Source organism: Lithobates pipiens, unplaced genomic scaffold (assembly GCF_037356315.1).
Source record: "Lithobates pipiens isolate NorthernLeopardFrog02 unplaced genomic scaffold, aLitPip1_a1.2 Scaffold_18, whole genome shotgun sequence".
Taxonomy (NCBI): domain Eukaryota; kingdom Metazoa; phylum Chordata; class Amphibia; order Anura; family Ranidae; genus Lithobates; species Lithobates pipiens.
In genome coordinates, this window is record NW_027507758.1 from 525,669,958 (window position 1) to 525,683,595 (window position 13,638).

Genomic DNA, 13,638 nt, shown 5'->3' on the forward strand with positions numbered 1-13,638 from the left:
CATTTCCTGAATGGAGAGGAGCACAAGGTGAGAACAGCCCAGGATGGGGAAGTGTCTGTACTGTGTGCTGGCAACATGGAATGGTAACCATGCTTAGCGAGGCAAGAGGAGGAGAGTGCCGTCCTATAGCCATGATGGGACCGATGTCATTAGTGAGGTAAGACACCGCTCATTGTCTTTTAGTCACCAGCTGGGATTCTCTGTACTCCCTCACTTAGGGATATCCGCTTACCCCACTTCCCTGACAACTGGGGAAAAGACATACACCTCCGGGAGGTGACCTTCCCCCAACACCTTCCAACACTCAAAGAGAAACCTTTGGAAATTGCTGAAACAAATCCCTTAACACCTCATCAGGGGGCCCCTGATGGGCTACAGGCTCCAGATTTTATGTCACATGGCTTTGCCCTCCCAGATCTTAGTTGCACCACCCCAGAGCCCCCTGACCACCCCTCTTCCCTGGATACTATGCCCGGCTGCTGAGCTCCTTTCCCATTACAGCACTCTATACTGCTCCTCCTCCGCAGGGCTGAAATCACATTCCTTTACAACAAAGCCAGTTAGCCATGATCTGCACAGGGTGTTTCTGCCTACTGCAACTACACTGCCGTTCTGACCAGAGAATTTTGCAAGTCAGAAGGGCAACATAAAAGCCAGAAACACCCTGTGAAGACTGAGAGACTGTGTGTAAAGGAATGTGATTTCATCCCTGTGTAGTGTGGGGGGCGAGGAACTGTATACAGTGCTGAGATGGGAAAGGAGCTCTGCCAAATGACCTGGGGTCCCTGACCTCTTATTCTCCAGCAGTAATCCCTGTCCTCTGATGTAAATAGGAACTCAAAACTCTTAAGCCACTTTGGGTATCTTGGCATGCAGTGGGTGTATCTGCACGCACGGTTGAAGTGGTGGATGGTAATGAGGGGGGGGTCCAGGCCAACTTTTGCATTGGGGCCCACAAGCTTCAAGCTATGCCTCTGTGTGGTGCGATCGCTATTTACATAAGTATGCAGGACCTACATGCATGTTTACATTTGTGCATGAGCATGGGTGTATGGGGCGCTTACATTGTTTTGTTTTTTTGGATCAACTTTATTGCTATCACAAGGAATTAACAACATTCATGGGCTGTGACATATCCAGTTTTTAAGCCCATATCTCTCCTTTGGCCTCCAAAGCATGTGTTCAAAGCAAGATCAGTTTGATCAGATGCTGTACAAGCCAGTAATGGCTTCTAATCAAACCAAAGGTAATGTAACAGAAGAGGGGAAGGAACTCTTTCACAGTGATTGCTATTAGAGCGGTTATATCGGTACCGGGCTCCCCGATGGGACAGAAGAGCCCGGTAAAGGTGGAGTGAGTACCACTGGCTCCATCTTTAAAAATGATCGAGAGGCTGTAGAGCCACTTGGACCATTTTTCCCAAATAACGAAACGCTCAGAGAAAACGAATAATACCAAGACCATTGTTGTAGCTGCACTGATCCTGATCCTTGCTGAACTTGAATCCATGTATGACTGGCTTTAGTTTGCCTCTGTAGATACCCTGTGCTGTTATTCAAGATATAACAGACCCCTGTGCACAAATGGCATCCCACACTGTGTATTTTTGGCCAGGGATGACATCTAGCACCGTGTGTCACCAGCCCACAGATCAGGTGGCACACCGGATATGGCAAATGGTACACCCATGAAAGGAGAGTGGGAAACGAGAAGTCCATTATAAAACATTTTTATAAGATATGCCCTTTTCAGATGGGCATTCCAATCAGGTCCACCTATCAGTTTTTACGGCTGACTTGATTGGAAGGTCCATTCATCCCTATGGACAAGCAGCTGTACACAGACTTGTGTCCATTTACACCCGCCTACCTCTGGGTTCGATCAGGCCCTTAAAAAAAAAAGATAGAGGACTCTCTTCAGTTTAAGGTGAAGCGGTTCCTACTGAACTGTCTGAGATTCAAACCATGTATGGGCAGGCTGATTGCACCCAAGCTTATTGATCGATCCACTTGGGTACAACTAGCCTGTTGGATTTTTTATGAGATCATTGCTAGAGGTTAAGCAATAATCACTGTGGCTCTCCCCACGAAGAGAACACGATAGCTCCACGGGATGACTTCCCCCAACAACATCAGTGTTGATGAGGGAATGCACCCATTTTTCTTTTCCTCTAACCATCTATGGCTGGCTTAACAGTCATCGGAGTTGCACCTGCTCTAACTAGATGCTACAAGGTTGGAATCAGACCTGTGTTCCGGTGCATTGTGTTTAGAACGAATAAAAGAAAAAAAAAAATCTTACACACACTATTTATTTTTATTTAATTTTATTAAATGTTTTGCACAATATAACAATAAAGTATATACATAATTTCTTCTGCCATGATGCACCACAATGCATGGTAGTGCGTTAAACTGCATTGCGTTGAATTGCACTGCATGTATGTTGGAAGTGCATTGGGTCAATGTGTTGGGGTACCATTGACGATGGATGGCACTGCAACACACTGATGCTTGTAATGTGAATTAAAAAACATAGGCTGCAATAATGCACATTTACCACAACACAAAGGTGTGATTTGGCGCTAAAGCATGGCAGTTCATAGAACAATCCAAAACACAAATTTCCCCAGCATACTTACCAGCTAGCCAGCATAATATAAAGAAAAAAAGTCTAAACTGTTTCCACAATTTACATTGGATGCAAATATATGTGAAGCCGCACTGCCACGTCAAGGCCCCTCTGCAAAGTACGGTCCCTAACTCTAACGTTTCCAAATTGAGAAATATATAGCAAGAAATAATTTGAGTGTCTAAACTAGTTCAAAAATTTTAAAAACAAAGGTTTTTGTTGTATATTTGCATTTATAAGTGAAGCTACATAGAGCTCTCAGGGATCCCATTGGATCTCCCTTATGGCTTGTGCTTGGTCACAGTGAGACCTCGTATGATTGGGATTTCTGTGTCCCTCTAATGTGCTGTTTCCAGGGTATATGCCGTTAACCCTCTAAGTCTTAGGTGCTCGTAGTGATACTGGTGTTAGGTTTAGAAAGTCTTTAGCACTCGAAAAGTTTATTTCCACTCATTGTGAAAAAATTTCATATTATTCCAGCCACTGTTTTATTGCTGGTTCGATAGTACCAGAAAATAAAAAAATAAAAAAAACTGGCCTCCAACCTCCCCTTATAGCCAGTCCAACACACACCTAAAAAGTATCAGCCTCCAACCTCCCCTCATAGCTGGAGCCTGAGTGGCCCACCCTTCTGGAGCCTGAATGGTCCACCCTTCTGGAGCCTTAATGGGCCATTCTGCTGAAGCCTGAAAGGCCCACCTTTCTGGAGCCTAAATGGCCCACCCTTCTAGAGCCTGAACGGACCACCCTTCTGGAGCCTGAACGGCTTAATCTTCTTGAGCCTATACGGTCCACTCTTCTGGAGCCTGTATGGCCCACTCTGTTGGAGCCTGAATGGCCCATTCTTCTGGATTCAGAATGGCACACTCTTCTGGATCCAGAACGGCCCACTCTCCTGGAGCCTGAAAGTCCCATTCTTCTGGAGCCAGGATGGCCCATTCTTCTGGAGCCAGAACGGCCCACTTTTCTAGAGCCTGAATGACCCACTCTTCTGGAGGCTGAAAGGCCCACTTTCCTAGAGCCTGAAAGGCCCATTCTTCTGGAGTCAGGATGGCCCATTCTTCTGGAGTCAGGATGGCCCATTCTTCTGGAGCCTGAACGGCCCACTCCCCTGGAGTCTGAATGACCCACTCTTCTGGAACCTCAACAGGAGTGTCACACTCTGCTGGAGCCTGAACGGGAGTGTCACACTGTGCTGGAGCCTGAACGGGGGTGTCGCGCTCTGCTGGAGCCTGAAAGGCCCATTCTTCTGGAGCCAGAATGGCCCACTCTTCTAGAGCAAGAACAGCTCACTTTTTTGGAGCCTGAATGGCCCACTTTTCTGGAACCTGATTGGCCCAATCTTCTAGAGCAGTGGTTCTCAACCGGGGTTCTGCGAGAGGTCCCCAGGGATTCCTCAGCGATACTGTCAGTCATGCGGCTGACGGGAAGATCGCACAGACACAGGCAGAGATAGGCAGGGAAGTGGCTGGCATTCTATTGGCTGGAGCGCGCTGTTCCCTGGAGGCCCCTCCTCCCCTCTTGTCCTTCCCGAGTAAGTGACATCATCTGCGGTGGACAGGATAGGAGGAGGAGGGGCCGAGGGGGAACAGGGCGCCACTGAAGAAGATATGAAACAAGCTCTGAAGCCAGAAGAAAAAAGCCACCGGTACTGTGTGCAGCTGTGTCCCCCCCACAATGTGCCCATTAGTCTGCCCCATGTAATGTCCCATGTCATGTCCCCCACCCCATGTAATGTGCCCTGTCCCATGCCCCATGTAATGTCCCATGTAATGTGCCCTATCCCATGTAATGTGCCCTGCCCCATGTAATGTGCCCTGCCCCATGTAATGTGCCCTGTCCCATGTAATGTGCCCTGTCCCATGTAATGTGCCCTGTCCCATGTAATGTGCCCTGCCCCATGTAATGTGCCCTGCCCCATGTAATATGCCCTGTCCCATGTAATGTGCACTATCCCATGTAATGTGCCCTGTCCCATGTAATGTGCCCTGACCCATGTAATGTGCCCTGACCCGTCACACTCTGATGGAGCCTGAATGGGAGTGTTGCACTCTTATGGAGCCTAAACGTAAGTGTCACACTTTTTTGGAGCCTGAAAAGGCTCATTCTGCTGGAGCCAGACTGTCTCATTCTTTTAGAGCCAGAGCAGCCCACTCTTATGGAGCCTGAATCTCCCACTCTTCTGGAACCTGATCAGCCCAATCTCCTGGAGCCTGAATGTCCCACTCTTCTGGAGCCTGAAAGGGAGTGTCCCACTCTGCTGGAGCCTGAACGGGAGTGTCGCACTCTGCTGGAGCCTGAACGGGAGTGTCACACTCTGCTGGAGCCTGAACGGGAGTGTCACACTCTGCTGGAGCTTGAACGGGATTGTCGTACTCTGCTGGAGCTAGAATGGGAGTGTCGCACTCTGCTGGAGCCTGAACGGGAGTGTCACACTCTTCTGGAGTCTGAATGTGGGCGACACACTCTTCTGGAGTCTGAGTGTGGGTGGCACGCTCTTCTGGAGTTTCAATATGGGTGACACACACTTCTGAAGTCTGAGTGTGGGCGACACACTTTTCTGGAATCTGAATAATTTCTTCCAACTTGTTGGCAATCTTCACTCCCAAAAATGCTGCACCCCTCCCATTAAGTGCAGTCTATCCCTTCTATAGAGATGCGAAGCGACCAAAAAGTCAGACCAGTTCTCCATGAAGCCAAACTCCTCTTCTCTACACCAGTTCTTCAGCCACTTGTTAAGCTCTCCAAGCTCCTGCTGCCTTTCTGGTGTGGCTTTAGGTACAGGCAGTATTTCTGAAAATACTGCTTTGGAGGTCCTTTTTTTCAACATAATCCCTATGTCCTTGAAATCATTTTGTAGAATGCTCCATCTTCCTCTAACTTGGTCCTGGGTACCAATATGCACCAAGATAGCTGGGTCCTCTCCAGCCCCACGCAACAATCTTTCCATCCGATCTGCAATGTCCCGAACACGAGCGCCTGGTAAACAACATACTGTTCGTAGTTGAAGGTCTTTGTGACAGATTGCCCTCTCTGTTCCTCTAATAATTGAATCCCCTACCATCAGTATCTGCTTACCCTTTCTTGTAGCCTTGCTCCCATCTTTACCGGAGGAAATGTTCCCATGGTTCACCTGCCATTTTGGTTGAGTCTCAATGTCTGGTACAGTCCCAATATGCACATCTCACTCTTCTGGAGTTTTTACACAAGCATCACATTCTTCTGGAGTTTGCACACAAGCATCACACTCTACTGGAGTCTCAACGTTATCGTCACACTCTTCTGGAGTCTGAGTGTGGACGACACACTCTTCTGGAGTCTGAGTGGGGGCGACACACTCTTGTGAAATCTGAGTGTGGGTGACACACTCTTCTGGAGTCTGAGGGTGGGCGACACACTCTTCTGGAGTCTGAGTGTGGGCGACACACTCTTCTGGAGTCTGAGTGTGGGTGACACACTTTTCTGGAGTCTGAACGTGGGCGTCACACTCTTGTGAAGTCTGAGGGTGGGCAACACACTCTTCTGGAGTCTGAGTGTGGGCGACACACTGTTCTGGAGTCTGAGTGTGGGCGACACACTGTTCTGGAGTCTGAGTGTGGGCGACACACTGTTCTGGAGTCTGAGCGTGGACGACACACTCTTCTGGAGTCTGAATGTGGGCGACACACTCTTCTGGAGTCTGAATGTGGGCGACACACTCTTCTGGAGTATGAGCGTGGGCGACACACTCTTCTGGAGTCTGAGCGTGGGCGACACACTCTTCTGGAGTCTGAGCGCGGGCGACACACTCTTCTGGAGTCTGAGCATGGGCGACACACTCTTCTGGAGTCTGAATGTGGGCGACACACTCTTCTGCAGTTTGAATGTCCCTTTCAATACTGCTCACTGTGGCAGGCCTGCCATGTGAGCTGTGTCTGCAGTAAATCTCGCCTTCATCTGCAATAAAACCAGAGGAATTGGATTTAGCATCTTTACCTACATTTCATATATTTTTCTTTATACAACATCAAATTATGAAGCAAACAATTCAAAGCTCCACTGCTAGGGACAAATAGTAAACCCGACATGACATAGGAAAAACTGCTGTTGGCTTTTGTATAAAAATGCTGATTGCCTGGCAGTTATGCTGACCCACTAAAATTCCATGATTGGAAGTTTAGAAGCCAACAAGTATTTTTAGCAGTATACTAAAACAGTATTTCCCAAACATAGGTAATTGCTGTAGGCACATTGTGTGGGTGGCTAAGCAATTACATGGTGTTGATCACGTGGTGGAGTGTCAGATCATTTTATCAACTGAATATTTACCATAGAGATACTACCCAATATTAACCACTTCAATACAGGGCATTTATACAGCTTCCTTACCAGACCAATTTTTAGCTTTCAGTGCTCTCACACTTTGAATGCCAGTTACTTAGTCATGCAACACTGTACCCAAACAACATTTTTATCATTTTTTTCATACAAATAGAGCTTTCTTTTGGTGGTATTTAATCACCACTGGGTTTTTTATTTTTTGCGGCATAAGTGAAAAAAGAGCGAACATTTTGAAAAAAAACAAACATTTTTTTAGTTTCTATGATAAAATTTTGCAAATAAGTCATTTTTGTTCATAAATTTGGGCCAAAATGTATACGGCTACATCCCTTTGGTAAAAATAAACCAAATTAGTGGATATTATTTAGTCCCTTTGAAAGTTATAGAGTCTACAAGCTATGGTGCAAATCATTGAAAATTGATCACATCTGATCACACCTGATGCACTGACGGCCTATCTCATTTCTTGAGGCTCTGAAATGTCAGGAAAGTACAAATACCCCCCAAATGACTCATTTTTTTTAAAAGTAGACAGTCCAAGGTATTTAGTAAGAGGCATGGTGAGTTTTTTGAAGTTGTAATTTTTTCCCACAATTCTTGGGAAAAATAAGAATTTTTTTTTGTTTTTTGTTTTTTACAAAATTGTCATAATAACAAGTTATTTCTCACACACAGCATATGCATACTTCCAATTACACCCCAAAATACATTCTGCAACTCTTCCCGAGTATGGCAATACCACATGTGTGGGACTTTTACACAGGCTGGCCACACAGAGAAGTCCAAAATGCAGGGAGCACCGTAAGGGGTTCTAGGAGCATAAATTACACCTCTAATTTCCATTACATTTGTGAAGACCCTGGAGCACCAGGACAGTAAAATTACCCACAAAATGACCCCATTTTGGAAAGCAAACACCCCAACGTCTATTCTATGAGGCATAATGAGTCTTTTGAACAGTTAATTTTTTTCCACAAGTCTTCGGAAAACGTGGAAAGAAAATGAAAACATATTTTTTTTTACACAAAGTGGTCAGTTTATAAGATATTTCTAACTCAAAGCATGTACATAGCAAAAATTACACCCCAAAATACATTCTGCTACTCATCCTGAGTATGGCGATACCACATGTGTGCGACTTTTACACAGCGTGTCCACATACAAAGGCCCAACATGCAGGGAGTGCCGTCAGGTGTTCTAGGAGCATAAATGACACCTCTAATTTCCTAACGACCTATTACATTTGTGAAGGCCCTGGAGCACCTGGACAATGGCATTACCCACGAAATGACCCCATTTTGGAAAACAAACACCCCAAAGTATATTCTATGAAGCATTGTGAGTTTTTTGAATGATTAATTTTTTTACACAAGTCTTCAGAAAACGTGGAAAGAAAATTTAAATTTTTTTTTTTTACACAAAGTTGTCCATTTATAAGATATTTCTAACACATAGCATGCATATAGCAAAAATTACACCCCAAAACACATTCTGCTCCTCCTCCTGAGTATTGAAATACCACATGTGTGAGACTTTTACACAGCCTGGCCATATACAGAGGTCCAACATGGAAGTGGTACCTTCAGGCGTTCTAGGAGCATAAATGACATGTCTCATTTCGTTCCTACCCATCACACTTTTGAAGGTCATGGAGCACCAGGACAATGGAATTACCCCCAAAATGACCCCATTTTGGAAAGCAAATACCCCAATGTGTATTCTATGAGGCATGGGCTGCAAATAGGTACTCGGGTACTCTGACGGGCTGGTGACAGGTACTCTGTTACTCCGACGGGCTGGTGACAGGTACTCGGGTACACCGACAGGCTGGTGACAGGTACTCGGGTACTCCGACGGGCTGGTGACATGTACTCGGGTACTCCGACGGGCTGGTGACAGGTACTCGGGTACTCCGACGGGCTGGTGACATGTACTCGGGTACTCCGACGGGCTGGTGACAGGTACTCGGGTACTCTGACGGGCTGGTGACAGGTACTCGGGTACTCCGACGGGCTGGTGACATGTACTCGGGTACTCCGACGGGCTGGTGACAGGTACTTGGATACTCCGGGCTGGTGACAGGCATTCGGGTACTCAGATGAACTGTGACAGGTACTCAGGTACTCAGATGGGCTGTGACAGGTACTCGGGTACTCAGATGAGCTGTGACAGGTACTCGGGTACTCAGATGGGTTGTGACAGGTACTGTCAGACCCACGTACCTGACAGGTGAGCCCGAGATAACAGGGGAAGGTCTCCCTTATGGGTCTGGTTCACGGCCCCTGGTAGGATGGACAGAAGGCACGGGAGCGCAGACTGGTATGAGAGCCTGGCGGATTAGATGCTGGAAAAGAGATCCAACGGCTCGGTTCAGACAGGTAGACAGTCTCTCACAGCTGGATGCAGAAGCAGATGCAAGCAGGAGATGGTGCGCAGGTCCAGCCACAGGCACAGATGACAGCAGGCAGACGGTGCAGAATAGGGATGAGCAAGTTCAAGTCCGGATCACAAGCTGGGTAGGCAACAGGCGGGCAGTGTGGTACAAAGGAGCGGGCAGATGCGAGGTCAGAGACAGGCTGAGGTCAAAGGCAGGCAGCAGACAGGATAATCCAAGGGATGAGCCGGGTAAACAGGAGGTGAGGAATACAAGCAAAGTCACAGGTGACAGGGCACAGGAAGCTGCAGATCGGACAGCACGAGCACACCGCGGGGGACACTTAAGTAGGCCACTTGGCACCAACGCGCACCGACATGCACCGACGCGCACACCAGATGGATGGTAACCATAATTTGCGAAAAAAGGCTTCTGTTTGATAGCAGAATGCAGTGAGTTGTTATAGGCAAATTCGGCTAGAGGCAGAAGAGAGACCCAGTCGTCTTGTGAAAAGGCAGAGAAACAGTGGAAGTATTGTTCCAAGGTCTGATTAGTTATCTCCGTCTGCCCATTCGTCTGGGGATGATAGGCAGAAGAAAATGCCAACTCAATTTCGAGGGAACTGCACAGAGCCTTCCAAAACTTGGAGGTAAATTGGACACCCCGGTCGGATACAATGCTTGAAGGAACTCCATGCAACCTGACCACTTCTTTAATGAACACCTTTGCAGTTTCAAAGGCCGAAGGTGTGCCTTTCATAGGCAGAAAATGTGCCATCTTAGACAGCCTGTCGACGAATGCGGATCAAGTTGTAGGCACTGCGGAGATCTAACTTGGTGAACACAACAGCGGACCCCAGTCTTTGGAAGGGTTTGGGCTCTAAGGGTAGTGGGTAGCGATTTTTGATGGTAATCTTATTTAGCTCCCGATAATCGATACAAGGTCGTAGAGAGTGGTCTTTTTTTTTCAACAAAAAAGATGCCGGCTCCCGCTGGGGAAGTAGACGGGTGAATAAAGCCTTTCTTGAGATTTTTGTCTAAATAGCCCTTTAGAGTTTCCAGCTCTTGCTTGGTTAACGGGAAAATTCTTCCGAAAGGGACCTTGGTTCCAGGTAGAAGCTCTATCGGGCAGTCGTTGGATCTGTGCGGGGGTAGGATTTCTGCTCCTTTCTTGCTAAACACATCCGTAAAATCCCGATAGGGCGCAGGAATTTCTTGAGGTGCCTCAGGGTCAGAGTCCAGACTGAGGAGCTGAGTGGACATGGAAGGGACTTCAAGAAAGCAGTGCTGTTGGCAGTAGCCAAAAAGGAACTCGACTCTCCCTGTGGCCCAGTCGATGTTGGGGTTGTGGGCTTGTAGCCAAGGCATTCCCAAGATAATGGCGAAAAGAGGGGAAGAGATGGCGTCCAAGCAAAGGAGTTCACGTTGGTTAGGACCCATGGTGGTCAGCAAGGGGATGGTTTCCTGGGTGACAGGACCAGAACTAAGGATGGAGCCATCGGCAAGGTGCACCGCCAGGCTTTGGGACTTCGGTCGGAGGGGAATGCGGTGATTGGTAGCAAATGACAGGTCAATAAAACAACTACAGGCCCCCGGAGTCAATTATGACTGGAACTGGGATATCCTTGTCGGGAAGCTGTAGAACGACAGAGAGAGCAAGGTGAGAAGTAGACTTAGGCAGAGTAGGAGCATGCTTGAAAGGAATCGGAAGAGACTTACGTGTCTTGTTAGGACAAGATCTCACGTAGTGACCTGGTTCTCCACAGTACATACACAGGTTACTGGCTCTTTGACGTTGCCGTTCCTCCAGAGTGAAGGATGGACGGATGAGACCCAGCTGCATGGGTTCAGGGGGTTCAGGTCCCGGAGCCGGAGGAGCTAGGGTGGTCTGCCGAAAAGAGCTGGAAGCACTAGGGACCTTGGGGAGGACCCAAGTAGGCCGAAACTGGCTGGAGGACCTCTCAGAACGACGTTCCCTGAGACATCGATCGATTTGGATGGAGAGGTTGATGAGCTCTTCCAGAGACTGAGGGACACCGACCCGTGCCAGCTGGTCTTTGAGCGAATCAGACAAACCCATGCGGAACTGGTAGCGCAGGGCGGCATCATTCCATTCTGTGTCAGTACTCCAACGTCTAAAGTCCGCCACATAGTCTTCTACCGCCCTGCACCCCTGCTGTAGGGCGTGCAAGGTGGCCTCCGCAGTTGCTCACAGCTGGGGATCCTCATAGAGCTGGGACATAGCGGCAAAAAAGGTATCCAAACTGTCAAGGGAGGATGACTTCTGCTCTAGGAGGCGATGGGCCCAGGACTGAGGTTCACCGGACAGAAGTGAAATTACGAAACCCACTTTAGTCGCTTCCAGGGAGAAGGTGCGAGGTTGTAAAGCGAAGTAAAGCTCGCAAGCATTGCGGAAGGACCGGAACCTACTGCGATCACCAGAGAATCTCTCAGGGGTTGGTACCCTAGGTTCGGGAGGCAGCATTACTACAGAGGGCGCTGATGCTGGTCCGGCTGCGGAAACTCCTGGTTGGTGTGTGGGAGACGACAGTACCTGGATTTGGCCTTCCAGTCTGGTGTAGCCTTCTTGCAGACTCTTCACGGCTTGTGTGAGACCCGCCAAGTGTCTGCACAATTCCTCCATGGAGCTCCCTGCTCGGGCTCAGACATGGCTGTCCGATACTGTCAGACCCACGTACCTGACATGTGAGCCTGAGATAGAAGGGGAAGGTCTCCCTTACGGGTCTGGTTCACGGCCCCTGTTAGGATGGACAGGAGGCACGGGAGCGCAGACGGGTATGAGAGCCTGGCGGGTTAGATGCTGGAGAAGAGATCCAACGGCTGGGTTCAGACAGGTAGACAGTCTCTCACAGCTGGATGCAGAAGCAGATGCAAGCAGGAGATGGTGCGCAGGTCCAGCCACAGGCACAGATGACAGCAGGCAGACGGTGCAGAATAGGGATGAGCAAGTTCAAGTTCAGATCACAAGCTGGGTAGGCAACAGGCAGGCAGCGTGGTACAAAGGAGCGGGCAGATGCGAGGTCAGAGACAGGCCGAGGTCAAAGGCAGGCAGCAGACAGGATAATCCAAGGGACGAGCCGGGTAAACAAGAGGTCAGGAATACAAGCAAAGTCACAGGTAACAGGGCACAGGAAGCTGCAGATCGGACAGCACCGAGCACACCGCGGGGGACACTTAAGTAGGCCACTTGGCGCCAATGCGCACCGATGAGCGCGCACGCACACAGGAGCGCCAGCGCGCACCAGCGCACACTGGCGCCCTGCAGCACGCCCAGTGATAAATCTGCTATGGGCAACTCTCTGACAGGTACTCAGGTACTCGGGTACTCAGATGGGCTGTGACAGGTACTCGGGTACTCAGATGGGCTGGGACAGGTACTCAGGTGGGCTGGGACAGGTACTCAGGTACTCGGGTACTCAGATGGGCTGGGACAGGTACTCGGGTACTCAGATGGGCTGACAGGTGCTCAGGTACTCAGATGGACTGTGACAGGTACTCAGGTACTCAGATGGGCTGTGACAGATACTCGGGTACTCAGATGGGCTGACAGGTACTTGGGTACTCAGATGGGCTGAGAGGTACTCAGGTACTCGGGTACTCAGATGGGCTGACAGGTACTCAGGTACTCGGGTACTCAGATGGGCTGGGACAGGTACTCGGGTACTCAGATGGGCTGACAGGTACTTGGGTACTCAGATGGGCTGAGAGGTACTCAGGTACTCGGGTACTCAGATGGGCTGACAGGTACTCGGGTACTCAGATGGGCTGTGATGGGTGATGACAGGTACTTTGATGGGTGATGACAGATACTTTGATGGGTGGTGACAGGTCCTCTTTATTGGGGGGGGGGTAATCAGTGTGATTGGTGTGTACACTGAGCGGTAACGAGATGTTACCGCAATCTCCTCCTCACACACTGATCTGTGTGAGGAGGAGAACCCGGTAACATCTCGTTACCGCGGTTTGTTTACATTCTGTAACCGGCTGTGATTGGACACAGCCGGTCACGTGGTAAAGAGCCAATTTCATTGGCTCTTTACTGCGATCGGGGTTGGGCTGTGTCAGGGTGACAAGCCGCATCCCCGATCGGCGCTCTGCACGGGCCCTAGGCGCGTGCACGATCCCTATAACGGCACAGTACATGTGACCGGCTGTAATTGGACACGGCCGGTCACATGTATCGGGGGGGTCGATGGGGGTGGAAACCACACAGATCGGGGATGGTCTGTGTCCGAGGGACAGAGCTCATCCACGATCGCCGTGCTGCGGGCCCCCGGGGGCCCGCAGGAGCGG